The 27,563-nt window shown below is 37.9% G+C and overlaps 1 protein-coding gene and 1 pseudogene across 11 annotated transcripts in view; one reads left to right on the top strand and one right to left on the bottom strand.

The window, feature by feature from the left end:
• The window catches only part of SCEL (sciellin), a 294,897-nt gene that overhangs the window by 156,044 nt on the left and 111,290 nt on the right, over positions 1–27,563 (top strand). Inside the window, exons 3-4 of one of the 11 annotated variants that reach the window (XM_072760818.1) lie at positions 14,681–14,759; positions 16,408–16,462. The exons of the other annotated variants lie outside the window; for them this stretch is intronic. The gene's annotated coding sequence lies outside the window, so the exon portion shown is untranslated. The remainder of the gene's footprint in view (positions 1–14,680; positions 14,760–16,407; positions 16,463–27,563) is intronic. 11 annotated transcript variants of the gene reach the window in all.
• LOC112907200 (small ribosomal subunit protein eS6-like) lies at positions 292–18,492 on the bottom strand (annotated as a pseudogene).

The following is a 27,563-nucleotide window of genomic DNA, read 5'->3' on the forward strand; positions in this document are numbered from 1 at the left end:
CAGGCACACTTGAGGTTATTGGTGATCTAGTCTAAAATGAGTAGCGGGACTTCCCATAATAGGCTGAAAATGTCTTCTTGATTTGAAAGTGACTTGTAGAAAGAATCCTCAAACTTGCTCTCTGCAAATATGCAAAACAAAATGTACTCCTTTCTTTCAGAAAAGGGACTGTCTGGATATTGGATAAGAGCTTTGGCTTCGGTTTCTGGAAGATCTCAGGAAACCCCAACTCCCTCTTATCAGCCACATAACCTTGGGAAAATTGCATCTTCTCCATAAACCTCAGGAGTCTCATCTTTGAAATGAGTGTAATGATAGTACACAAATGTTGGCCAAGAGAATCTGTTCCTGGCATTTTGCTTTGGCCTCCTTCATTCTCTTGGCCAAAAGTGTAGCATATTCTGGAGCCTCTTCCTTCTTTTTCTTAGTGAGCTGTTTCTTCAAAGCAATACACCAACATTTGTGTTGGAGGACAGGTGGAGTAACAAGATGCTGAATCTCGGGTGCTTTGGTTCTAGGTTTCTTACCTTCTTCGTTGGGGGGCTTTCTCACAACATATTGGCAGACATCATCTTCTTTAGAGAGACTGAAAAGTTTGTGGATTCTGCTAGCTTTTTTGGGTCCCAGACAATGAGGTACAGCAATATCGGTGAGTTCAGGAATATCCTTTTTAAAATAATGACGAAGTTGAGAAACACTGAGATTGGCATCCACAAAGCAACCCCAAACAGATTTGCACTTTCTCTCTCCAGTCCTCCTTGGTTGATAGCAGGAATGCCCCCTTATTCAGCAGCAGGCAGACACAGCCATGGGTCAAGACACCCTGCTTCATAGAGAAGCCTTGTTTGTCATTGCCACCACTGATTCTGACCACATAACCTTTCCATTATTCACCCAGAGCATCAGCAGCAACTTCTGTGGCCATATACTTCTCATAAAAGGTATGAAGTTTGTGTTCATCATCCACTTCAATGAGTTTCTGACAGCCAGTAGCTGGGAAAGAGATGTTTAGTTTCTTCCTGAAGCTGTCTACTGGATAATAATTCACTTAAATACTTAGTAGGCTATCTACACATTGTATGCTCTTAATAAATGACATGGTAAAAAGCAAGAAAGTGTACTAATGTAACCATAACTTCTTTGCTATCTTTCAAATGAGCAGGTGAGGAATCACACATCAGATAAAAAATAAATAGGGTGATGCTCCATAGTACTCTAAATGCCATGAAAACTCATGATTATTTTTCTTTCCCAGTTTCATTGAGATATAATTGACATACAGCACTGTATAAGTTTAAGGTATAGAGCATAATGATTTGACTTTTATACAACATGAAGTGATTACCACAGTAAATATAGTTAATGTCTATCTTCTTATATAGATACAAAAAAGAAAAAAGAAAAATTCCTTGTAATGAGGGCTTTTAGGATCTTCTTTCTTAACGACTTATATATATACATACATATATGAGATATATATATCATACAGCAATATTAACTATAATCAGCATGTGATACATTATATCCCTAATATTTATATCTCTTATAACTAGAAGTTGTACATTTTGACCACCTTCTTCCAATCCCTATTCTCCCTACACTCTACTTCTCGGCTTCTGGGAACCACAATCTTGGAAAAATCATGATTCTTAGCATTATCTACTATTATGCTGTACTAAACTCCATTACTGTGGTGTTTATATTCTAGTTTTATGGGTGATGAGAAATTCAGGGAATACAGCAGGTTTAATAGGGAAACCAAAAGGGAGGTGTTTAGAATCTGCATAATTATTACTCCACCTAAACCCCAATTCTAATCTCCCAAATCTCATTTTAAGCCTGTTGTGATTGCTATGATTTCTGGTACAACTGGCTATTGCCATACCTGTTTTCAGCTGGTGGAACCTGAAAAGGTCTTGCTTCATTTGACAAAGCAGAGAGATGCAGTTCTCATATTTCAAACAGGTATCAGGTAAAAATCTTCCTTACTTACAGAGTTGTCTGTGGATCAGGAGATCAGCATCTTCCAGGAGCTTGTTAGGAATGCAGAATCTAGGGCCTCACCTCCAATCAGCCAAATCAGAATCTGCTCTGTGACAAGATGCCTAGAGAAGCGTTGAGGTGAAGAGTACTTGACATCATGTATTTCATTTACAATTTAGAAATAGTTATACTGCAGTGATGGATCTTACTCTGTTTCAATCAAGGTGTTAAAAACTATATACTCTCTAATTCTGTCTTTTCTTCCATCCATTAGTCATGAGTGTTGGTCATGGCATGAGAAAGTAACATGGGTGATCAGTATTTAAATTCCTGTACCTCATATTTTGTTCCTTACCTTGACTTAAATGTTCTAGAGCTAAATAGTGGTAAAGCCCCCAGACTTTGAGTTCAGAGAGATAGAGATTGTTTCATCTCTGCCAGTTACATCTATGGAAATTAGAGTAAACCAATTTTCTCATCTATAAAATGGGCATAGTAGTAATTTTTTCGTGGCTCTCATAGCTTATAGGGTCAGAGAAGAGGCTCAGTATGATCAGTGCGTTTTCTTGGGACCTCTGATTGGTTAGCCCAGACTAGCCAGTAAATGAGTCAGAATATTTAGAATATTTGGAATTTAAACTCTCCTGTTGATTTTAGTTGTTAGTGGTGATTTCTGTCTCAAGGTGAGGACTAATTTTTCGTCCCCTTGCTCAAGGCTTGTTTACATGCATACAAATAAGACTGAACACCCTCCCAGTGATGGGGAAGTCATACTGAGCAAGGCAGTGAAAGCTGATTCTCTTGTGGGGCTTAGGTTCTAGTGATAACTGTACAAACTGTAAATGTGTTTACAGTATCTTATTAGGGCATTTACTTTCCCTTTCTGTTTCAGACAAATCTTTTTTGGCGGGGCGAGGGGAGTACAGCTTGCTGCATTTCTAGAACCATTATTTGAGTATCACAAACATAAAACCTAAAGATGAAAGTGAAAAAAGTGCTGCCATTATCACCATCATCTTCATTATTACCATTATTTTAATTCTAATAACCTATAGAATTTATGAGGGCTGTTAAGTTTTGGAACTTCAGAAGAAGTGAAAGACATTTACAATGTTACTTTTTCAGACTCATTTTTACTCTATGAAGAACTAAAGGCACCAAGCAACATTTAACATATAAACCCCCAGATTGTAAGGACCAACAAGAGACCTAAGAAATAAATTTATACTCATTCACCATTGCAAATAAAGACCAAATGTACACCAACACTCAAAATACATATATTTTGATTTCATAAAGATAATTCAAATAAGTAAAATTGGTATTTATCACTTTGCTGGTCTAACAATGGCTGACTCTTAATAACCTATCACACCACACACAAACACACATATATTGCACATATATATTTTAAAATCAGGTATTACCTCACCAAATACTTGGAAGAAATGTGCTAGGACACAATGATTGGTTGGTTTTCTTTTTCCTCTCAGTAAGAACAATCCCTAAGTTTGAAGTAGGATTGTATGAGGCCAATTATAAATTCAAGTTCAAACTTCATTATCATCTCAATATCCAGCTAATCCCTATGTAAAATACGATTAAAAATAATCACAGGGTAGCACTTAGAAGATGAGGTTTCCTTCACCTGAAATTTTGCTCCATTTGAAGGTGGAAATAGATAGCAAGTAAGGTGTTAAAGACTAGGAACTCCCCGAAAGGTTTAATGATACTTGTTATTGGCAACAACAAAAATCCCTGACATACTTTATTTTTGGTGAGATGGCGATGAAATGTGTGCACCAAATTGCAATACTTTTTCTTTTCTTTCTGAAAGCCATGACCTTCCCATTAGTGTCTTTAAAAAGGAAGCTGAAGTCAGAGTTGTTGCTTCCTGTTCATAATAACAGTGGAAAATGTGCTACTATGTGTAACTGGGAAAGTAATTTCCTAAAAAGAATTTAAATAGGCCTTGAATAATAAGCAAGTGTAACCCAAACCCTTCTCAAACCTGATTCACTGCTTCACTATTGTTTTCTGCCTGCATGGGAGATGATGATTCTCTGAGTTTCCAGCTACAGATTTGTTCCTGAGAAGTGGGATTGAAGTATTGTGAAAAAAATCCAAACTGGTTTATTTTGAAACCAGCTACCATGTGACAGCCTTTCCTCTTGGAAAGTAATAGAAGGACGCATTTCACCGTGAAGTGAAAAGAATAGTGTTCATCATTTTTCTTACTTTCTCACTTTGTTTCCCTCTAATGCCCCAAAGTGAAATGTGCCTCTGTATTTTATATGGAGACATGTCCAACTCAAAGGAATATGTTTATTTAAAAAAAGCTCAGGAAGTTTATGCTTATGGTCTCTTTTAGAACCTGGGAGCTGTTGCCCCTTTTAAAACCAACCATTTGTGGTCCATAGGTCTGAATCCCCTCTCCCTCCTGAGCCACCAGCACCATTGAACTCAGTCTCAAGGAACCGAGTACATTTTTAAGTTTGTTTCTATGTCTTCTGCTTGGACCTGGTATTTTCCTAAATTTAATAATTCTACAAATGTGATGATGTGCAGGTTTTAGGCTTAAGTTGAAACCATTTTTAGCCAGTAGGCTAATACAGTCAAATTAGCATATAGGCACATTTTAACTTTATTAGGATATAACACAGTAATTTTTTAAAACAGGAAGTTAAATTAATATTTGGATTTCAGGGGCAAAGTGCTCCATTTGAACCAGAGACATCATACTAGTTTTATTTGTGGTCATTCTTGAGCATCTGAGGCAATAAATGTCTGTCTTTCCCCTGGTCTTATAAAAAAGAACAATAATCAAAGCTTGCTCCCATACTAAGAGTCATTATTTTGGGAGATAATTCATGTTGATACTCTAAATGAGGAAGGAAATGCTTTGTGGTCATTCTGGGCTGGTGCTCTCGAAGTGTGATTCAGAGCCACTTAAAATTCCTTTTGGCAGGAAGCAGAGTATGTGTGGCCAAGTGATATTTTTTAGGCTTTTCTAGGGTTTGATGATCTCACAGTTCAAGCTGGACAGCTTCCCACAATAGGTCTATTAATCAGGGAATCTAGCTAGGTGTGACAACCAGTCAGAGATGCCCTTGTCCTCTTCTCAGAAAAGAAGGTACTCGACAGACCAACAGGGAAGCACATGGATACACAGTGAACTTGTCCAACCCTGACCTTTTGTGATCTCAAATATATGGCCAGACACCTCAATTCACAGACCTTGCCTATATTCTATCAGGTGATGGTCAGGTGACACAATAAAAGCATCACTTGGATTTCAGTCAGTTCCCTGATATGTTTTAAAGCTCAAGATAAAACTGTTGAGTTGCAAGTGACATCCAGGGTACTTTGAATTAAAAGGGAAGGTGGTGGGATGCCTGGGTGGCTCAGTGGTTGGGTGCCTGCCTTGGGTTCAGGTTGTGATCCTGGGTCCAGGATCGACTCCCACATTGGGCTCCCCGCGGGGGTCCTGCTTCTCCCTCTGCCTGTGTCTCTGCCTCTCTCTCCGTGTCTCTCATGAATAAATAAATAAAACCTTTTAAAAAATAAAAATAAATAAAAGTAATAAAAAAGGGAAGGTGGAGATGAAGTAAACCTGGATGAGAAGTTTTCCTTGGCATTATTTTAAAGACACTTGGCAGTAATCTTCAAAGGAGGATGTGTGTTTATCTTTTTTGGCATGGCTTTTGTTTAACTCATTTTGGAGCCCCACCTTTTATTGGGGTAATATTTTATCTGATATCCCTGGCAGCTATGCTGAGGTTGCTCACAGTTTCAAATTCTGATCAATATAGGGGAAAACTCTGGTAATGTTTGACATCAATTAGAAAAAAAATATCCAAACAATTGCTCTGCGGTTTGGAATGTTGTTTTTTATGTTGAGACAATGGTGTATCAATCTGAACACTGCAAAATTTTGGTGACTCATGTATATAAAATTCAATAAAGTGAGACTATACAAATAAAATATCAATGAACATTTTACTTCACTTAAAAAATTGTTTTAGTTCTCTTACTCATTACCAGCAGATTCATTTTTTAATGGAAATAGCATGTAATAAAGGCAACATTTTAGGATCTTCAACCACCACTTGACTGTAGACCCAAAATTTAAGATAAGAGGTTTTTGAGAAGAGGTTTTTTTTTTTTTTTTTTTTTTTTTTTTTTGTAGAGAGAGAGATAGCATGCCAGGAAGAGCAAGAGAACATGAGTGGTGGTGGTCGGGGACAGAGGGAAAGGGACAAGCATACACCCCACTGAGCAAGGACCCTGACAAGAAGCTCCATCCCAGGACACTGGGATCATCACCTGAGCTGGAAGCAGACATTTAACTGACAGAGCAACCCAGTTGCCCCCAAAAGAGTTCATTCTTAATGTGAAAATGTAGTGATCGAGTGCATGGGTTTTGGAAGTATACAACCCCAGGGTTGAAAACATGTTCCATCACTTACTAGCTGGTAGAACTTTCTGCTGTTAAAGACTCCATAAAATTAAGAATTTTTTCTTTCTTTGATGGCATTCTGCATTTCATGTCTATCAAATTGCCTGACACATAGTAAAAACTCAAATATATTTGGTGATGACATGAGTGATAAGGTCTTTTTTTCTATGTATAATCATTCTTTTTGAGTTACTATTTTTATATAAAAAGACCCCTCTTTGGCTCTTTTCTAAGATCACTTGGGTTCTGCAGCATCTTATATGCTTGAGAAGATGAAACATCACTCAGCCATCTGACATTCCTTGCTTCCTATTTCCCTATTCTGTTGCTCATTGTTGAGTGTGCTAACAAAATTGTTTCTAACCTATTTCCTTATTGATTGGTTAAATGATGTCAGAAATATATCTCACATTAAATGTTTTATAACATTTATGTTTTAAAATATTTAATAAATGAAGGACCACCCAGCATTTGGAGCCTATAAAGGCACAAGTCATCAAAACTAAGGAAAACGGATTTCATTTTACTGTTAAAACTTCCAGATGATTACCATCTTCTATATTCTATGGCCTATAATCACCAGTAAAATTTGTCAGCACTCGGGTCTTATAAACACATAAAACTTTAAGAACTGAGTCCTTAAGTTCTCTTCACAATGGCAGGGTAAATCCTGTGGAATATATGTATCTCTAATATCTCAGATAGCTGCCTGTCAACTCATTTAATTTCATGAACCTTACATGAGCAATTACTGTGAGACTGGCTCTGAGCCAGGGACTGGGACATTTAAAAGCCAGATATTTCATATCCAAAAATTATATGCTATAGTTTGGGATAGTGACATAAATACAAACAAAATATGGTCTGATACAGGTAATAATAGAATATATATAAAATAATGGCAGATTTCACAACAGGATGATATTCAGAGATTGATAATGGCCTACCCAATATTAATTTTCCCCTCTTTCTTATGAAAGCACTTGAATTTTATATCAGGTGGCAAAATGCCCAGCTAAAGACTCCATTTTCTCTCCTCCCTTTCAGGAGATGTAGCCATGAGACTAAGTTTTGACTAATATAATGCAAGTGGAAGTTTGGGATTAGACTTCTGAGAAGTCTCTTTAGCTTGGGGACAAATAGCTAGGGCTTGCAGCTGGATTGTGGATGTGATGACTAGATCTCCAGGGACAATACTGGAGGATAACGTGACCTTAGCAATGGAAAACATATGTAACGGATGACAAGTTAGGTGCCTGGGTGGCTCAGTCAGTTAAGTGTCTGACTCTTGATTTCAGCTCAGGTTATGATCTCAGGGGGTCATAAGATTGAGCTTCACATTGAGCTCGGTGCTCAGCATGGAGTCTGCTTGGATTCCCTCTCTCTCCCTCTCTCTTAAAAAAATATAAAAGGATGACAAGACAGGAAGAGAAGAGTCTGATTACTGATGACATAGCAGAAAGAACCCTAGACTGCCTCCCCTTCAATGTTGGGGTGGAAATGCATTTCCGTCTTGTTTAAGCTACTGCTATTTTCATTGTGTAACTAGAATATGAGTGAAATTCTAGCTGATATGGAAGGTGTAGTGTTTTGTTGTATTTTGTTTTGAGACAAAGGTGTTGGGAAAGGTAACATAGAGAAAGAAATGCCCTGGCCAGCTATTTTAAAGAATGGATAGGAGCTGCCCAGGTGATAGCAGATGAGGATTCCAGTAGAATAATATTCATTGTTACTATTTATTTCATTAGATGCTATTTTCCTTAATGTTGTTGTTTGATTTGAAAACAGTATCAAACTTACATAAAGTTGCAAGAACAAGAATAATACAAAGAACATCTTTATTCCCTTTACTTAAATTTATCTGTGGTTAACATTTTACCTCATTTGCTTTTATTAGCTGCCTCCCTATCTTTATGTATTTTTATTTTATTACCGATATCAAATTGTATACACCATAACCCTTTAACTCAGTACCACTTTTCTAAATATTTCACTGTATATTTCTTAAGCATATTTTCTTTCATAAGCATAGTTCCCTCATCAACTTTAGTAAATTTAGCATTAGTGCAGTAGTTTTATCTAAGTGATTATACTTATTCAATTGCCCCAGGGATATTCTTTACAGCATCTTCCCCTCCAATTTAGAATCCAATCCAGGGTCAGATATTGTGTTTAGTTGTCTTGTGTCTTTAGCCTGGAGCATATTACTACAAATTGTCTTGCATCCTTAATCTGGAAATAAGGAACATTTCCACAGCTGTTCCTTATGTTTTATGCCAATAATGTTTTTGAAGACTATAATCTTGTCCTCTTTTTAATAGAATATTCCTTATTGGTTTGACATTTCCTTATGATGAGAGTCAGGTTATACATTATCAACCATTTTTTCATATCCAAAAATTTAGATATTTCATATCCAAAGATATGTCTTTCTCAAGGTATTCTAACTGGAGGCACACAATGGCCATCTGCTCCTCACTGCTGACCTTACTATTAATTGTCTAGTGAAGGTGTTACCTAGCTTCTCCCCTGTATAATTACTTTTTTTTTTTTCACTTGAAACTAATTGGCAGTTTGTGATAGGCACTTTAAGTCCATTCCAAGTTTATGATTTTCAGCAAAATTCCTCTCTGGATTTAGTTAACATCCATTGATGATTCGTGTCTGATCTAGTCTTTACTATAATGCTGCAAATGATTCAACTCCAGATTCCCCTCCACATTAACCAGCCATCACTCAGAACTCTGCCTTAAAAGTATGAGACCTCTTTCCTCTCTCATTTATTTATTTATTTTTATCAATAGCATAGTCATTAGCTTGTATTTTTCAACAGTTTGTAATTCATTGCTGTATTTAATATTTTGGTGCTCAAAAATATTATCCCCAGTTTGACCTGGCAGTTGAAGGCTTTTTTCAAGTTGGTTCCTTGTTCTTATTATAAGACCTCATTGCTTTTTTTTTTCCTAAAGCACATCTTCACTTTCTGACGTAACAATATATCTCTGATTTATCTTGTATATGGAGAATCTAGCTTGTGGGTGATTAGTGAATAGCATATTATATCTTTGAACCTTCAACCTAATTGATATTGCAAGCCTTTGTGCAGATAAATTTGATATTAATTTTCAAGTAGTTGGCTCAACATATCTCCATGAAGTACAACGTTGTTTCCTTTTCTTTAGTTGGAATGGTATTAAAGGCCAAATTGTGGTATTCAGTATGTTTATGATTACTTTGGTATGGTCTTTGCTTCTTGCCCTTTCAGTATGCAAAGTTAGGAAATATATATATATATACATATATATGTATATGCTCACACATATAGATGCATACGCAAACACATGTGAACAAACACATGCATGTATATACATATTCTGATATATTTTAGAAATTAAGAGTCCACATCAGTACTTCCAATCCCAATCCATTCCCATGAGGTTCTTTCTTGCCATTCCCTGTTGTGTATTTCTATGTCTCTTCTTCCTTAGTAAGAACTCTGGCTCTCAACAGCGTAAACCCATTTACTCATTGCTTTAATCCTTTAAGATATCTCAATTGTTTCAGAATCACTTCCTTTTTTCCATTACAGCAAGCACATCTACTAAAAAAGATTTCAGAACTTGTTTGCAAATTCTCTATACTTGCTTTCCACCCCATAAATAGTATTTTAATAGGAGAACAAATTTTAAAGTCACCAGCATGAGATTTTCATCTATGATTGAACGAAGACTATATATTGAATATGGAAACAGTCTTTACTCTGCAGCTCAGTGGTTCCATGCTTGGCACGTTCCTATTGTTGAATGTAAATCCTAAATGACTGGAATGTGTGTGTGTGTGCGAGCCCTATGCACACTACATATTGGTAAAGCACTAAGAGTAGTTTCTTTTTTTTAATTGTTTGTGTTTGCTTTATCCTCTTCTATTTTTCATCACTCCCTACATGAAAATAGCAAGTTGAACCTTAAATTCATACTGCTAAATGAAAGAAGCTTCTTTGAAAAAAACTATATATTATGTGTTTAGGAGGCAAATCTATAGAGACAGTAAAAAAAATTAGTGGTTACCAAGGATTTCGTGGGGAAGGGGAGAGGGAATAGGTGAAGCACAGGGGATTTTACTATGGACTTCAGTAATAAAGTTAATAATAATATATCAGTGTTGGCTCATTACAGAGCCAACAAAATGTGTATACATTGTCTGAGCTTTCAAAGGACACCCATGTATCATTGCCTACTTGTGTTGTTAATGGCACCTATCCCAAGAAAGATCATTAGACCATATTTTTTTAAAGATTTTATTTATTCATGAGAGACACAGAAACAGAGGCAGAGACAAAGGCAGAGACAAAACAGAGGCAGAAGCAGACTCCCTGTGGGGAGCCTGATTCAGGACTCAATCCCAGGACCCCGGGATCATGACCTAAGTCGAAGCCAGATGCTCAATCACTGAGCTACCCAGGTGCATGCCATTAGAACATATTAATACAAGAGGTTAATAATAGAAGAAACTAGAAAGGTGGAATGGTTAAGGGGATATATGAGATCTCTGTACTTTCACCTAATTTTTCTGTAAACCTAAAACCTCTCTACTAGTCTATTACCTTAAAAAATAGCAAATCTCAAGTCTAGAAAAAACTGTACTAGATAAACAGCTTATATGTTACTGTGAATTTTTAGAACACACCCAGCACAGTCATTAATTAATTTATCATCTAAGAAGCTGACCTAAATATTGACAAAGGCTTTTTTAAAAAAAAGATTGAATAAATAATGAATGAATAAGATGAATAAATAAATTTATGAGAGACACAAAGAGAGAGGCAGAGACACAGGCAGAGGGAAAAGCAGGCTTCCCACAGGGAACCCAATGCAGGACTTAATCCCAGGACCCGGAGATCATGCCCAGACCTGAAGGCAGACACTCAACCACTGAGCCACCCAGGCATCCCCAAAGGCTTTTTGCTATTGTTATTTTTGACCAATTTTTTTCTGCTTTTTAGGATTTATAATAAATTTGGAAATGTTTAAAGGTAGAAAATAATAGTTTATTTGGCTTTCAATGATCTTTAAGCCATCATTAAAATAAACTTTCATAGATCTACTAAGGCAAATCCTATTGGAATTATCTAATTTCCTTCTGCATTATGCACCTACCACCACCTGACAATTACAATGCTGTGAAGACTTTCTGGACTGTTCTCAGTGGCTAATCATGAATCTGAATTCAAATTTGCAAAGTCCTAAATTGTGCTTTTGTGGTGGGGCCTACTCTTTCTTGAGCTTCCTGGTTCTCTAACTGTGGAGGAGCAGCCATGCTCCTGGGCTTGACTTTTGAGAAGACATGCAGTCATATTATCTTTCTGCAGCTGTGGGAAACTGCTCAAGGAACATAGACAGGTGGGTCATGCTTTATATCAGGGCCTATAGTAGTCAGGGTAAAGGATTCTCTTTCTCTGCATCTTAAGGATAGTGACCTTTGATTACCTACATTAAATTGAAGTCCATTTGCTCTAAGATCCTCAGCAAAATTTTTATACCTGTCACTTATTACTTGGGAAGTGGCTTCCCTCTTTCTGAGCATAGCTGTGCAGCTGTACCCTAGGACTGTGTGTCTGTGTCGCTTAGCTGCCTCCATGTTGCTCTGTTAGTTTCTCTTGGCTTTGAATGGAAGAAAGAGCAGCAGCTTGGAGTGGGCTGGCTTTGATGGGAAGTGCGGTTTTCAGATTGGTTCCAATGTCTCTCCCAGTCTTGTGATTTGTGTCATTTCCCTGGTACCCATTTCTAGTAACAGCACCATAACCTTTTCATGCCAGCCACTTAATAGATTTCATGAACATAAAGGAATATTATTTAGCTATTAATGATAACAAGTGTGTTGGCTGTTGTCAGTATAATAAATGATAATATGTGATAATCACCAAAAAGAAGCAAAATGCGGGGTTGATGAATACATTTGTGGTAATCATGAAAAATTTAACTTTATAATCGTGAGGTCAGAAGAAGATTCGGTGAGAGAGTTTGGAAACTTTTTTAAATTTATTTATTTATTTATTTATTCATGAGAAACACAGAGAGGGAGGAAGTCTCCCTCTGGGGAGCCTGATGTGGGACTCCATCCTAGGACCCCAGCCCGGGATCATGACTTGAGCCAAAGGCAAATGCTCAACTATTGAGCTACCCAGGTGCCCCGAGAGTTTGGAATCTAATAGTGTTAATCAGCTTCCTTTTTCTTCCAAATGATGCCAGGGCGGCTACACAGAAGTCATTCTTCAGAACATGTCAGTGTGTTCCAGGCTTTGCTGTACTCTCATAAACTTGGAAATACAGAGGAGGAGTGACTATTAGAAATTCTGGCTTAGGGCAGCCCCGGTGGCACAGTGGTTTAGCGCTGCCTGCAGCCCAAGGTGTGATCCTGGAGTCCTGGGATTGAGTCCCACATCTGGCTCCCTGCATGGAGCCTGCTTCTCCCTCTACCTGTGTCTCTGCCTCTCTCTCTCTGTGTGTCTCTATGAATAAATAAATAAAATCTTAAAAAAATGTTTTAGAAATTCTGGCTTAGAGACCATTAGTTAGCTAGGGCTGCCATAACAAAGTACAATGGATCGGGAGGCTTAATACATACAACTCTCCTGTATACCAAAGGCAAATATTTGTGTGAATTTCCTTCTGTTGTATTTGTCCAATTAATCAATGTATCTATCCCTATATACCACTATATTAATTATCACAGCTTTATAACAAGTTTTTATATCTGATGAGAGAAGTCCTGCACCCTACTACCGCCTTCTTATTCAGAAAGTACTTAGGTGTTCTCTTCCTCATCCATGTAGGTTTTAGAATTGATGCATCAATTTCCATGAAGAGTTCTATTGATGTTTTGTTTGGAATTTCATTAAGTCTGTAGATTATTTTTGAGAAAATTACAATCTTTATAATATTAAACCTTCCTATCCAAGAACACAGGATCTGTTTCCTTTTTTTAAAAAAGATTTTATTTATTTACTCATGAGAGACACAGAGAGAAAGGCAGAGACACAGAGGGAGAGGGAGAAGCAGGCTCCTTGTAGGGAGTCCAATGTGGAACTCAAATCTCTGGTCCGGGATCACGCTCTGAGCCAAAGGCAGATGCTGAACCACTGAGCCACCCAGGCATCCTGCATGATCTGTTTACATTTCATTTAGATATTATTTAATGTCCTTCTAGAAAGTTCCATAATTTTCTGCATATCATGATTTTCTTGCATATTGTAATTTAGTAAGCATAGCTAATGAGTTGCATCTTCTATTTTTATCTATATATTTTTGTGAGATGTCTTTTTTTAGTTCTTATAGCTATTAAGGCTAAATATTGAAATAAAATTATTTTAGAACCAGACATTTGAATTATATACCAATTAACTGAAAAGAATTAATTATAAACTAATATATTTATTAAGAAAAAATTTTACTTATCAACTAAAGTAATTAAAATTAATACTTTTAATTCCTTTTTATTCCTTTTACAATTCTACTAGGTATATTATGCTTTATAAGGAATACGTGTTAGTCAAATTTCTGCTAAGGAAACAGAAAGGCCTGGAAGGATAAAGGTTAAACAGAGCTGCTGATGGCTTTCAGGAAATTAGGATTTGGAGGAATTGCAGGACCTTGAATCAGCTACATGTTCACCACTGAAATGAAATAATTCATAGAAAGCATACCAGAAGCTCCTAGAAGCATCTTAAATCTACCTTTTGCTAAAGCATATGACATGCCTGCCAGTGGCAAGGAACAATATTATGGTCTCTGCTTTTCTCCCACTGTCCAAAGCTTATGTGAGTCTCTTGTAGGCAGAATGTAATGCAAAACCCTGCTGGAAGGGATTCTGAAAATTGTAGTTCCTAATCTTCTAGCCTTTGTGAATAAGACATCTTAGAAAGTAGGTAGGACTGGGTTATCCATGCATAACCTGCACAACACAAAAATACAAAAAAGTGCAAAAAAGAAGTCAATATGCTAGATAGTAGTGTGTGCTCAAAGTGCTTTTATGCTGGTAAGGCGATGCAATCATTTTTTTTTTTTGATAGAGTACTTCCCTTGTGCCCAATGACTCTAAGGAGTGTCTCACCCTCTTAACCCCAATTACTGTCTCTCCAATTCACAATCCTTCTCCTGCCATCTTTCTTTTTGATCACCTTCTTCTTTACCATGCAATAAATGTTTAAAACACATCAATTTCCTTCTCTGTTGTGTGCAGGACCTATGGCATGTGGTTGTTCTTTGGTTCTGAGGAATTTCCTCCTGAAGATGGACCTGGGCAATACAGGCATTAGAGGGTAATGTTGAGTGGGCAATTCTCAAGTGCTCTAATAGGTCCTGGGGATAGGGGAAGTCTACAAACTGCCATTCAGGAATAATTATTGCCTTAGCACCCACAAAAATAAATGATCACAGACAGTACAGCTTTCTGTCCCTGAAGTAACTCTGGTCTAGTCCCAAAGGGTCTTGATAACCTACAGGTGTTTTGTTTGACTTCTTTCTCCCAGTATCCTCTTGTCTTTCAGTTTTTGTCTTTCCGGCCTCCAGGAACTGGCCTATTATTTCATGTAGCCCTACCCATGGACAAGTCAGAGAGTCTTCCTTAGTGCAAAAAATCAAAACAACAACAACAAATATCCTCAGTGCCCCACCCACTCAACTGTTGGCACTCATAAGGGTTATGCATAGTTCACAAATGATTCATGGGGCCATGACAATTGACTCCCACTGAGAATTAACAAAAGACTAAGCCCTTACCCAGGGTGACAGCTCAGCTCACCTCTGTTGTCTCCCAGAGTCTCTCACTCAGTGCAAGACTCCTCCCCTCCAGTAGACAAGTAGTATTTCCCCTTGCAGGCCAACAGAGTTACAGCACCTTTATCATCAGGTATTGTATTCTGTCCAAAGTAAGCTAGAACCACACATCAAAAATAGATAGTGATGTCAGTTTGGATCTGGTAGGAACCCTTGAGATAAAACGGTGGGGGCAGGAACCAAATTGCTCTGAAGCCTTTGACTTTTCCCATGATTGACGTGGCCTGTGGAAAGAAGGTTATGGTTAAAGGATTATATCTCTCTGCACACATAGTGCCATTTAGGATTGAAAAAGAATCCTCTGAAGGGCCTGTTCGGGTCCAAGACCTCTTGTTTCTCTTGGGATATAAGGGGTACTAGAGTCCTCCTCCTTCCTGGGTTGTCAATGCACCGAGAACAGGAGCTGTTTCACCAGAGCTCATGGAGGGAAGGAGGAAAGAAAAGAGAGAAGTAGAAATTGTATTTAGGCAAAATGTCCTATATGAGTTCCACTCTTTCCTTGGTTCATTACAAGTAACATTAGCCAGGCTAAGTTTTGTTTTGTTATGATTTCTGTTTTAATGTATTAAAGATATCAAGAGCAGAAGAAGGCTACAGGCATTTTAATGTAACTGTGAATTTTTAGATAAGAACAATGTAATATTAATTTCTTCTAAAGAAGCTGTAAATAATCTCATGCCCCTGGCTGAGGAACTTACTCTTTATGCCACACCTCATGAGGAAAGTACAGCTGCCAAATTCCTTTGCACAATCCCTAAAGAATGTCTTCACTTTTGAGAGTGTATTTGCTTGAGCCTTCTCAGATTGGGCTTGAAGGGCAACTGAGCCCACAGGGCCAGCTGCATACTTTCCCTAGGAGACCCAGGAAGCTACCTAGCCGCTCACAGGGCAGTGGGAACTTCAGGTGCAACATTAGAATTTTTTTCTGTGGTTAGGCATTTACCCAGAAATATTTGAAGTGCTTCAGTGAGGTTCTGTCGATGATAATTTGTTGTTTTTAAATAACTTTATTTATCTTCAGTAAATGACTTCAGTGATACACATTTTAACATTTCTTGATTTGCCTTTGCTGTTGGAGCAAATAATAATTATATGAGTTATGTTGGCTTTCATTCTTTCTAATCTTTGCAGGTGACTCAGGAAGCACCTAAAGGAACCCCTCTCTGTTTCCCCTCTGTGCACTCTGGTGAGTGAGTGAGAGAGGAAGGTGTTTAATGCTGCTATTTTATGGTGTAACTATTCTATTATCCCAATCTCATTTTACTATGAGCTGCCTTATCCAATTTGACTCCAGATTTTTTTTTCTTACTCTTGGAGAAATAAAGATCTGGGTGAAAAAATAAAGGGCCATAGACTTTATCAAGTAGCTTCATTAGAAACCACTAGGAATTACTCTTGCTGCAAGAGAGCGGTTTGCTCCTTTTAATTTTTTCGTCTGGACCTAACTCTTTTAACAGAAGCAAAATGGGGCTTGGTTGGGAAAGGAGAGCCAGGGAATATATGCTTATAGGTGTCAGTAATCTGAAGATAGTGCAGGTTATATATGTTTTTTTCTAGAGTCTGAGATAAAAATGAGTGTGTAGACCACATAATTCCTTAAGTAAACAACAAGTAACAGTGGCTTACATCCCTGCACAGGACACATGAAGAATAATATTTGATTTTGTAACATGAACATATCAACTTAGAAAACTTTCTATTCTGCTCATAGCTTGCTATTTAGCTTGTGAAGGTTTTTTTTTTCTTTTAACAGTGGAGGCTTCAGGTATGACACACCAAACCTTCATAAGGAAATACATTTATTCAGAAAAAAATGAGGACTGAACATGTCTTCACCTCTTCCTACATTTTCTACACCTACTTGTTTTACAGGGCTTATGGAGAAACAAAGCAAGGGAGGTAGGCAGATGCTAATGCAGGGCAGCATTAGGGATGCTGGGAAGGCCCAACTTCCTAAAAGAGTCAAACATTTCAACTGTGAAATGAAAGTGAACTCCAGTCCAGTTTTTCTGGGGGCCCTCTCTGAATTCCCAGTGGCTGTGGACACTGGAACTGCACCAGGAGTCTAACAGAGGGAGGAAGCACGAAGCTGACTTCCTCATGAAGTCTCCTTGGGTTGGTGTTGTGCAAGCAAAGATCAAACACTTCACATTTCCCAGACTTTTACATGGGGTTGGCCATGGGTGTGTGAAGTCAGGGTCCACTCCCTGTTTCTGTGTTGCAGAATTACAGTTAGACTGGATAAGCAAGTCAGATTATAGGAATGCTTCTGAGGGGGAGAAAAATCCTAACCATGGCTTCTTGGATCAGATGTGATGGTGGGAACTCTAGTGTTGGCTTCCTTCCCAGAGAACATGGAATAATAGTATGCAATGGAAAGTGGGGTGGTGGGCATAGTGCAGCAGCAGCAAGAAGAGTGGCAGCAAGTAGCAGAGGGTGAAAAGCCCTAGGTCTTCTCTGGAGAATTTGCCTGCTGTGAAACCCTAGGCATATTGCTTAACCTCTCTGAATCTCAGTTTCTTCATCTGTGAAATGAAAATGATAATAGTACTTAGAAAGAAGTTGTGAAGATGAAGTCAGAGAAGGTTTAAGTGCTTTGAGGCTTACCTGAAAGAGTAAGGCCAAGGAATGTTCCATAATTCTGAATGGGCTCTGGTTTTACTTGCACACAAATGAAGTTGTTTGGCAAGTCACCTGACCATTCAGAACCTCAGTATTCTTGTTCGTGAAAGGAGGTTTGCAGTACATGTTTATGATATTTTTTCTATTCATTCCCCCTCCACAGGAAGGAGGAAAGGGAAGAGGCATGTTTTTTGTTTGTTTGTTTGTTTGTTTGTTTCCAGCAGGATTCAGTTAGCATAGGCCAGAGGTTGGCCCAGTACTGCCAGCTCTGGCTTCTGTAAGCCATTCTGCCCCTGCTCATTCCTTGACCAAACTGTCTACAGTTCCTTTCCTGTCTCAATGGCAGAGTCAAGCCCACAGGGCCTTTTTTTTTTTTTTTTTCAAGCTTAAAGTTTTTATTTTGCTAAAATGCACAAATCTAACAGTCCACACTCTACAATAAACATTTAACCATAATGGTTCCCCTAAGATGCTGTTCTCCCTTACAGTTGAGATGCCTAATCTGTGAAAGCCCAGCTTGCCTTCCTTGCTTCCCACCGAATTCATCTGTCTGTTAGAAGTCTTGCCGGATGTTTTCCTTGTTTGCCTCGCCATGTTGGGATATGGCTCACAGAGCCTAAAATAAAGTATTTACTATCTGGCCCTTTAAGAAGATTGTTGACCTCTGGCCAGAGAACAAAGAACAAAAGGGAGGACTGATTCTGAGTTGTACCAATTATGTTAATAGTGAAAGCTGTTATAACATTTGTATTCTGCTTGACCCTTTAATAATGACCTTTGTCTCTATCTGTACTCAGAGCCAAGGGATATCATATTTTATTTGCTAGTGAAAAAATGGTGAAAATTGATCTCGATGGTTTCTTGGAAATTTTCCCTGATTGGGAAGAAATATTCTGTAAGATGTACTTTTGTAACCATCGTATTTTAAACATAGACTTTAGAATTATGGGTCAGTATCTGTGCCTTTTATATAAAAATATTAACTTAATCAAATTTTTAGGTGACTTATTAGCCTGCCTTGGGGATTTGATTGGTTTGTTAGTTTTAAATTTCCTAACCTTCTTTACTCTTCTGTTTTACATATTAATAGTAAAACTGGCAAAAGTCAAGATTTGTTTTCATAGAAGACATTTGAATGTATAAACATATATAATTTTTTTCTTCCTGAAAGAATGGAATATTAAGCAAAGAAAATGGAAAATAAAAAGCAAACCAATAGCAGAAAAAAAAAGAAAAATGAAAAACATCAGAAATTTAAAAAGAGCATGAGATGTGTGTCATAAATTATCTCGTAGTATTCTCAATGACCTCAAGCTTTTCTTTCTCTCTTTTTTTCTCTACCCCTCCCACACACACACACACACCTTACTCCCAAATAATTGAGGCCAATTATTTTTTAATAATTTTAAATGACTTGATGAGGGGAGGAACTGTTGTAAAATCAAAGCAAATGATAAGGCATGCCAATTTCAAAATATTTGCAGATCTTTCTTTTCTAGGAACATCATTAAAATTTTTGCAAATTTTGTCTCAGGAAAGAATTATCCAGTGGTTTACAATAATGTTTGGAAATTAAAAATTTTCTAGAATTCTCTCTTCTCTTCTGAGAATTTATCCTTTGATTGTATAAAATAAAAGGCACGAGAGACAATCCAAAGATGAGTTGTGAGGAGAAACAAGAGAGGAGGAGGAAGTGGGTGGAAGGAATAAAGTCCTGGGGTGAGGTGAGTGGGAGCATGTAGGCAGTGGGGGTTTTTCAGATATTGTGTGTGGAGAGGAAGCAAGGACACAATTTGGGAAAACCAAGTGGCTTGAGAGATTCAGTGAGAATGTTTAGGAGGTAAAGGAAAACAGCAATAGAAAAGTAAGCATGAAGGAGGACTGTTTGAATTCAGTTCTGTGGTCTAATCTTTTGAAGGCTGAGATATTGAGAAAGAAGACACAGAAGGAAGGGTCTAATGATTTCACTTCTTTTTTTTGGTCAGGTAGCTTTGATTCCATTTTTCTATGTGTCACATGGTAATGCAAACATACTCAGATAAGAAATAATCACTAAGGGGCGCCTAGGTGGCTCAGTCAGTTAAGCTTTGGATTTCTGTTCAGGTCATGATCCCAGGGTCTTGGGTTCGAGTTCTGAGCCAGGCTCCCTGCTCAGTGGAGAGCCTGCTTCTCCCTCTCCCTCTGCTGTTCCCCCTGCTTGGGCTTACAAGCATCTCTCCCTCTCTCTCTGTCAAATAAATTTTTAAAAATTAAAAGAAAAAAAAAAAGAAATAATCACTGAGAACTGGTTAAGTCAGACCTAGTGTAGACATTATGGATTTGAGGAATCCATATTTGGGCTTGTGCCCTGGAGATGCTTACATTCTGATAGGGAAGACAAACACAGGAAGAGCTATTGATGTGTGTGTGTGCACATGTTTAAATATAATATATATGTGCCATATATGTATAAATCTAATATATGAGATATGCATATAAATCTAATATATGCATTATGTATGTGTAAATATGAACATGTAGAGAAAGGTATATACATGTGTCTGCATAGCTTAGCTAATATATACAATTTAGATATATTTCCCCTAACTTCAACTGGGAATAGATTTCACATGATCTCTGCAACCCATACTCAAGCATCCAGTGACCCTCTGAAAACATGCCTATTAAGTTAATATTGTTTATATAATTTATAAGTGGAATGGAGAGAATGTTTAAAAAATTGCATGTGTCTCTAACATTTGTTCACAAGGTTTTTAAGTGTAAAACTTTACATGTAATCCTAAGGATGTCAATTATTTTTAAGAGTGTAGATTTTTAAAATTCATTTACTAAGTCAAATAACTACGTGCATTTTGAACGTTACTTAGTGAAATGTTTAGTTTTTTAAATTGTAAAAAGAGATGAAATTAAAATGCTGAGAAATTGTAAAAATGTGATAGGTACAGTAGACAGAGTAATGTTTCCCCAAAGATGTCCATACCCTAATCCCTAGAATCTGAGAATAGGTTACCTTCCACAGCCAAAAGGAGTTGGCAGATATGATCAAATTAAGGATTTTGAGACGAGGAGATTATCCTGGATTATCTGTGTGGGCCCAATGTAATCACAAGTGTCCTTCTGAGACAGAGACAGAAGATCAAAGTCAGAAGGAGAGGATGTAATGACAGAGCAAGAGATTGGAAGGAGGCAAAGAAGGATTCATGAACCAAGGGAAGCAGACAGCATCCAGAATCCGAAAAAAGAGAAATGCATTTTTTCTCTCAACCTCCTAAAGGAGCCAACTTTGCTATCACACTGACTTTAGCACAATGAAGCTGACCTAGACTGCTGACCTTCAGAACTGTATAATAATTCATTGTATTGTTTTAAGCCACTAGATTTGTGGTAATAGATTACAGCAGCAATAGGAAACTAATACAATAGTGAATTATTAGAGGAGAGAGAAAATAGATTTTAAGAGAGAAATGAAACTGTACCATGGTAGATGGATGTGGGAACACTGAGGAAGAGAAGAGAGATTGGGACGAGAAGAGATAAGCAGCTAGTCAATCAAAAAGAAGAGAATGTGCCTAGTAACAAGCTGCTGTCAAAGAGAAGAAATAGTGGGACAGTAAACACAGGAACACACAAGTGCACCTCTCATTCTATTGCTTATAAATCATCTTTTCTTACTCAAAAGAAAGTTTCCCGGATGATAAGCCTTTTATACATCCATCAATAATTTATCAATAAGTCCCAGGGACTGACTCTTGAGTAGACTTATCATACACCTTTCAAAATCTATGTGTACGGGGTACCTGGGTGGCTCAGTAGGTTGAGCATCTGCCTTCAGCTCAGGTCATGATCCAGGGTCCTGGGATCAAGCCCCCACATCAGGCTCTCTGCTCAGAGCCTGCTTCTCCCTTGTCACTCTACCTACTTGTGCTCTCTCTCTGTCAAGTAAATAAAAAAAACCTTAAAATGAAAAAAAAAACCTAATATCTATGTTTAATCATAGACAACTAATTATTCCTGCTCATTAAAGAGTTTGACCATCAAACAATAAATGGGTCTTGTTCTTGTTCTTCCCAGATACATATTAATGTAAATAAAAGGCATTAATATTTACATTTTATATGTACATGAAATGCATTAATATTTTACTAATAGCTTATTTTTAGGTAGCACCCTGAATAAGTTCCAGGCCTCATTCTAAGTGCTTGTTAATAGAAACGCAATTGATCATCACTATGATCCTATATGGGAAGTATTATTTTAATATCCTCATTTCACAGACGAAGAAACTGAGACAAGAGTAGCACATGGTTACACAATTCATCAGTGGCAGAGGCCATTGGGCAGCAGTCTTAAGTACTACCAGCCATACTGCCTCCACTATTATAAATTTTTTTTTTAAATTTTTATTTATCTATGATAGTCACAGAGAGATAGAGAGAGAGGCAGAGACACAGGCAGAGGGAGAAGCAGGCTCCATGCAGCGGGAGCCTGACGTGGGATTCAATCCCGGGTCTCCAGGATCGCGCCCCGGGCCAAAGGCAGGCGTCAAACCGCTGCGCCACCCAGGGATCCCTGCCTCCACTATTAAAGTCTTCTAGAATGTATGTGCTTTGCTGACTACATATACCAAAGAACATAGTTAAGTACCACAATAGAGACACATACAGGGACACCTGGATGGCTCAGTGCTTGAGCCTCTGCCTTTGTTTCAGGGCGTGATCCTGGGGTCCTGGGATCAAGTCCCTCATCAGGCTCCCTGCAGGAAGCCTGCATTTCCCTCTGCCTATGCCTCTGCCTTTCTCTGTGTCTCTCATGAATAAATAAGTAAAATCTTAAAAAAAAAAAAAATAGAGGCACATACAGAGCTCCCTTGAAACAGAAAGAAAGCAGGTACCTGCCTGTGTTTGGGGAGTGGGATGGTAGGAGTATCTTCACAGAGCAGGTTATATGTTTGCCAGGCCTTTAAAGGTGAATAAGACTTTGCCAGGTACACAAGAGGCAAGGATATTTCAGGTCACAGGTATGCCATAAGAATAAATATTAAAAGCCTAAACTGCATAATATGTTTGGGCAACAGCAAGGATTGTGATGTGGTTAAAACTAGGGTGAGTGGGGCTAAGTGATGGAGGATGAGCCTGGAATAGTTGGAAGTGGCTTCAATAAGGCAGCCAATTTCCCGTTTATCTTACCTGCCCTGTCCAATATGGTATTTGAAATATGGCTAGTGCAACTGAAAAGCTGAATTTTTAAATATATTTAATTTTGATTAATTTAAACTTAAGTAGCCACACATGGCTAGTGGCTGCTGTGTTGGACAACACAGTTCTATATGAATGTTAAGGTGTTTGAACTTTCTGGGACATGGGAACTTATGAGGCTGAGGAAGGATATGATTTCAGTGTTTTGGAAAAATAATATTAAGGGGTGATGTGTCTTTATTGAGGAGAAAGTAGTAAGTTGGTGTGTGCTATGCACTTAGCTCGCATGGAACTGTGCTTTGAACCATGCAGTGCTGTAGTTTTGATCACAACTGATTGAGATGGGACAGGTGTCTGAGCAAAACTGTCTTCTATGGCTCACCAAAAGCCTAGGAGATGGACTGATGCAAGGGCTCTATCTGTAAGAATGCAGATGACTCCCCAAGTCAAAGCAGTTCTCTCTCAGAGGTTTTAAATTGATACATACAGAGACTATGAAAAACTAGTAACATGGTAGGAAGAAGGGAGAATCAGAGGGAGAGGAACTAAGTCATGGTAGAGAGATTCACAGATCTGCTATTAGGTGCCAAAGTAACCAGTGTTGTTTTTGCAAAGTAACCAGTAGGGAATACTATATAATTTCTAAGAAGGCTGCGGACATGTCTGTCTTCCTTTCAGCCTCCCGAATCTTTGTACTAAACTTCCTGTGCTGTAAAGGTTAATTCCAGCAAGCCTGGGATTAGATGAGATATTCTACTACAATAAGAAATAAGCATGCACAGCATTTATCTGAAACATGTTAATTAATAATATTACTTTGTCACCATGTGCCCTAAAAGTTTTAGTATGATTTGTACCAGCTAATCAGCATTGTTCATTGTTCACAGTAAAATTGATGGTTTGTACCTGGTAAGACCCCAGAGGCCTGGTCACGTAGCAGGAATATGCATACATGACCAACAGGGTATAAGAAATTCCAGCTGAGACTCCATTTGGGTAATCCATTCATAAGTCAGTGGTTCTCTATGTGGGAGATAAAGCCAGGTCTTGCTTGCAAGTGGCTTCTCTGTCTGACCCTTTATTATGAAACAGCCTTTACCTATAATGCTTTCTTTACTTCAATGTGGTTGCTACATTGAATCTTTTTCCTGTATTAAACTGTAAATTTCTGAGCATCATTATTTGGGGGTACCATGGCTCTTCCCTGTTTAATTGCCACTGGTAGTGTATTCCCATTAACTGAGATTTCTGGAGCTTATCTCTCTCTGATCTTTACAACCTGAAAGAGCCTGAGTGTCTCAGTAGGAGACAAGTCTTAACAGCAAAGAGGCCAGTTAACAAGTGAATGAAATGAAGTTCCCTCAAGAGGTCCCTGACTCAACCCAAGCCCCGGTGGTGGGAGTCAAGTAGAAAGAAAAGGTTAACATGAAGCAGGAGGTAGACTTGACAGTGATGGGTCAGTAACCATTTCATTGGATGTGAATGTGCAGAGAGCAAGGTCATGGAGACTCCAACCTCAGGCAGTAAGTTCAGTTATGATAATTATTGTTTGAGCAATCTATAAAACGCAGAGAAATCTTTTCCTGCTTTGAAAGAATCATGAATATTACCAGTGAGTTGAAGAACTTATACTATAGCCTTAGTTCAGCCTATAATAATCTATACTTTAGCCAGGGATAGAAAAATCTCATAAGAAAATCAGACTTATAAGACAGATAAACCAGATGTTTGGCAAATGGTGAATAGCTCTTGTGTATGCCCACTTATTTATGATCATTATTCCTTCATTCAGTCAACAACTAGTGAGTGCTATTATGTATGAGACAAGAACTGTGCTACATGTTTAGAATACAGACCAATTTCAGCTCTCTCTAAAGGGTCTTTTGATGTAATACCATGCGATATTTGGCAATGGAGAGACTGGTATAAAGTGGAAGCACTGACAGTTAATTGAAAAACATCAGATATGATGATCATGAAATTATGAAATAACAATCTGAAAGTGAAAACTTAATTATAAAAGTTGATTTGCAAAAAAACAAAAATTAAAAAAAAAAACGTTAATTTGCCATTCTAGTTTTCTCAGTAGAAGGAAGAGCAAATCTTCCTTCTAGTCACTGCAGAATTGGTTATTTCAGCTTGGAGCAGGAGACTGGCTTGCCCTGCATTGGCAGTGTGGCTCACATTTGTCTACAGGAGATGATATGACTAGGAAGATGTGGATGGATGTAACTATGATTGCTGCTGCAGAAATGGTGGTTTAGGTTGGTGCAGGAAGGAGCAGGAAAGTAGCAACACTTTCAAGCAGGCTTTCTTAACTTTTGCATAATTGAGGAGAATCTGGCAGCAAGTCGGCTTACCCAACTAGATCTCTGCTCCTACTTCCCTCATTAATTGGACCAGTCGTGCCTCACGCTGCCTCAGACTGCCAAATCCTGAACTATATTCATAAGCAGGAATCTGGAAGACCTTAAGAAGCAAATCAAGGAAGGCACAGTGGATGGATGACTCTTCTCCCTTTCAACCTTCAATGTTCATACAAACTTCAAAACTCAGTATCAACATTAACCCCCAGGTCCAGGTAGAATTCTTCAGTCTCTCTACCATGTAATTATGCCCATAAAATTGCTGTGCATACTTTATCCTGATGTATTGTAGATATTTAATTCAATGTCCATCTCTCTAAACATGGTGAATTCCTGGAGAGCAAGCGCTCTTTGGACTGAAACAGTACTAGAAGCATATTAAGTACTTAAAATTTGTTAAATGATCAAATGATTGAAGAAGAAAAATGAAAATAAGAGGGATAAATCCATTACAGAAGGGATCCCCGGGGGGCTCAGTGGTTTGGAGCCTGCCTTCAGCCGAGAGTGTGATCTTGGAGTCCAGGGATCAAATCTCACGTCAGGCTCCCTGCATTGGGCCTGCTTCTCCCTCTGCCTGTGTCTCTGCCTCTCTCTCTCTCTGTGTCTCTCATGAATAACTAAATAAAATATTTAAAAAATCCATTACAGAGGACAATTTGCTAATATTTATCTACCAACTTTAAAATGTATAAATTCTTGGATCCAACAATTACATCATAAGAATTTATCTTACAGATATATACACACATCTGCCAAATATTTATGTACAATGTTACTGCCACATTGTTTCTTAGCAGAAGCTTAGAAATGATGGAAATGTCCATTAATAATGGATTGATGAAATAGATAATGGCATATGCATAGGATGGAAAGCCAAGCAGCTACAAAAAAACACAGTGTGGAAAGACCTTCAAGATATAATGTTAAAGCAAAAAACAACAACAACAAAAAAAGATTCAGAACTGTGTAATAAGCAAACATTTGTGTAAAAAATGGAGGAAATATCTGTATCTTACATTTGCTCATATATATGAAGGACCCAGAAGAAACTAAACAACTGCCTTTTATTGGAGATCAGAGTTTGAGGGGAGAGGAAGACATTTTATCGTATTGCTTTCTATACTTTTAATTTCTAAAAAATGTAAATATATGAGTGGTTCAAAATACATTGTGTAAATGCTTTTTTAAAAAAGAAAATTGCCTGTGGATGGTTATAGCAAGTTTGTTCATGATTGCCAAAAGTTGGAAACAAGATGTTTTTCATTAGGTGACTGGATAAATAAATTGTTGAATAGACAGTGGAATAGCTAAGAAGCAATGAGCTATCAAGCAATGAAAAGACATGGAACAACCTTAAATGTATATCACTAAGTGAGAGAAGCCAGTCTGAAAAGGGTACATACTATGTGATTCCAACAAGATGATGTCTTAATATGTCCTCAAATTAAGGCAAAACTGTGAAGACAGTAATAAGGTGAGTGGTTGCCGGGAATTGTGGGGAGGGCATGAATGTTATTATATATTCATCCAAATCAAGAGAATATACAGCACCAAGAGTGATGTCCTAACATAAGTTATAGACTTGGAGTGATAAAAATGTGGATTCATCCATTTAACAAATGTACCGGTCTGGTGGGGGTTGTTAATAATAGAGGGGGCTGTGCATGTGTGGGGGGAAGGGGTATGTAGGGTTTCTCTGTACATGACTCTCAATTTTGCTTAGAACCTAAAACTGCTCTAAAAATAGTCTTAAATAAATGTTCCTTAAATGAAGAAAAAAAAGAAAACTGATGAGTTAAATTTACACTATCATTAAAGGTGCCTCGATTCAGAAGCTACTCAGGGCCATTCTCTGGTCTAACATTGTAATCCAATACACGTAGGCTATGATGATATACGTGCATATATACATACATTTCCTGCTGAAAGCCATTGTATTTTTCTGTCACCTATTATTCAGGCCTCAGGCCTCCTATACATTTAGCTTATCCTGCGCTCTAGCCAGTCTCTTGAATTAAGTAGTGCCCATGCTCCTTTCTGACACTTTGGAGAGACAACAGAGCTTCATACCCAACAATGTGGGCTCTGCTGTCAGTCTGCCTCC

This window comes from Vulpes vulpes, chromosome 6 (genome assembly GCF_048418805.1).
Source record: "Vulpes vulpes isolate BD-2025 chromosome 6, VulVul3, whole genome shotgun sequence".
NCBI classification, from domain to species: domain Eukaryota; kingdom Metazoa; phylum Chordata; class Mammalia; order Carnivora; family Canidae; genus Vulpes; species Vulpes vulpes.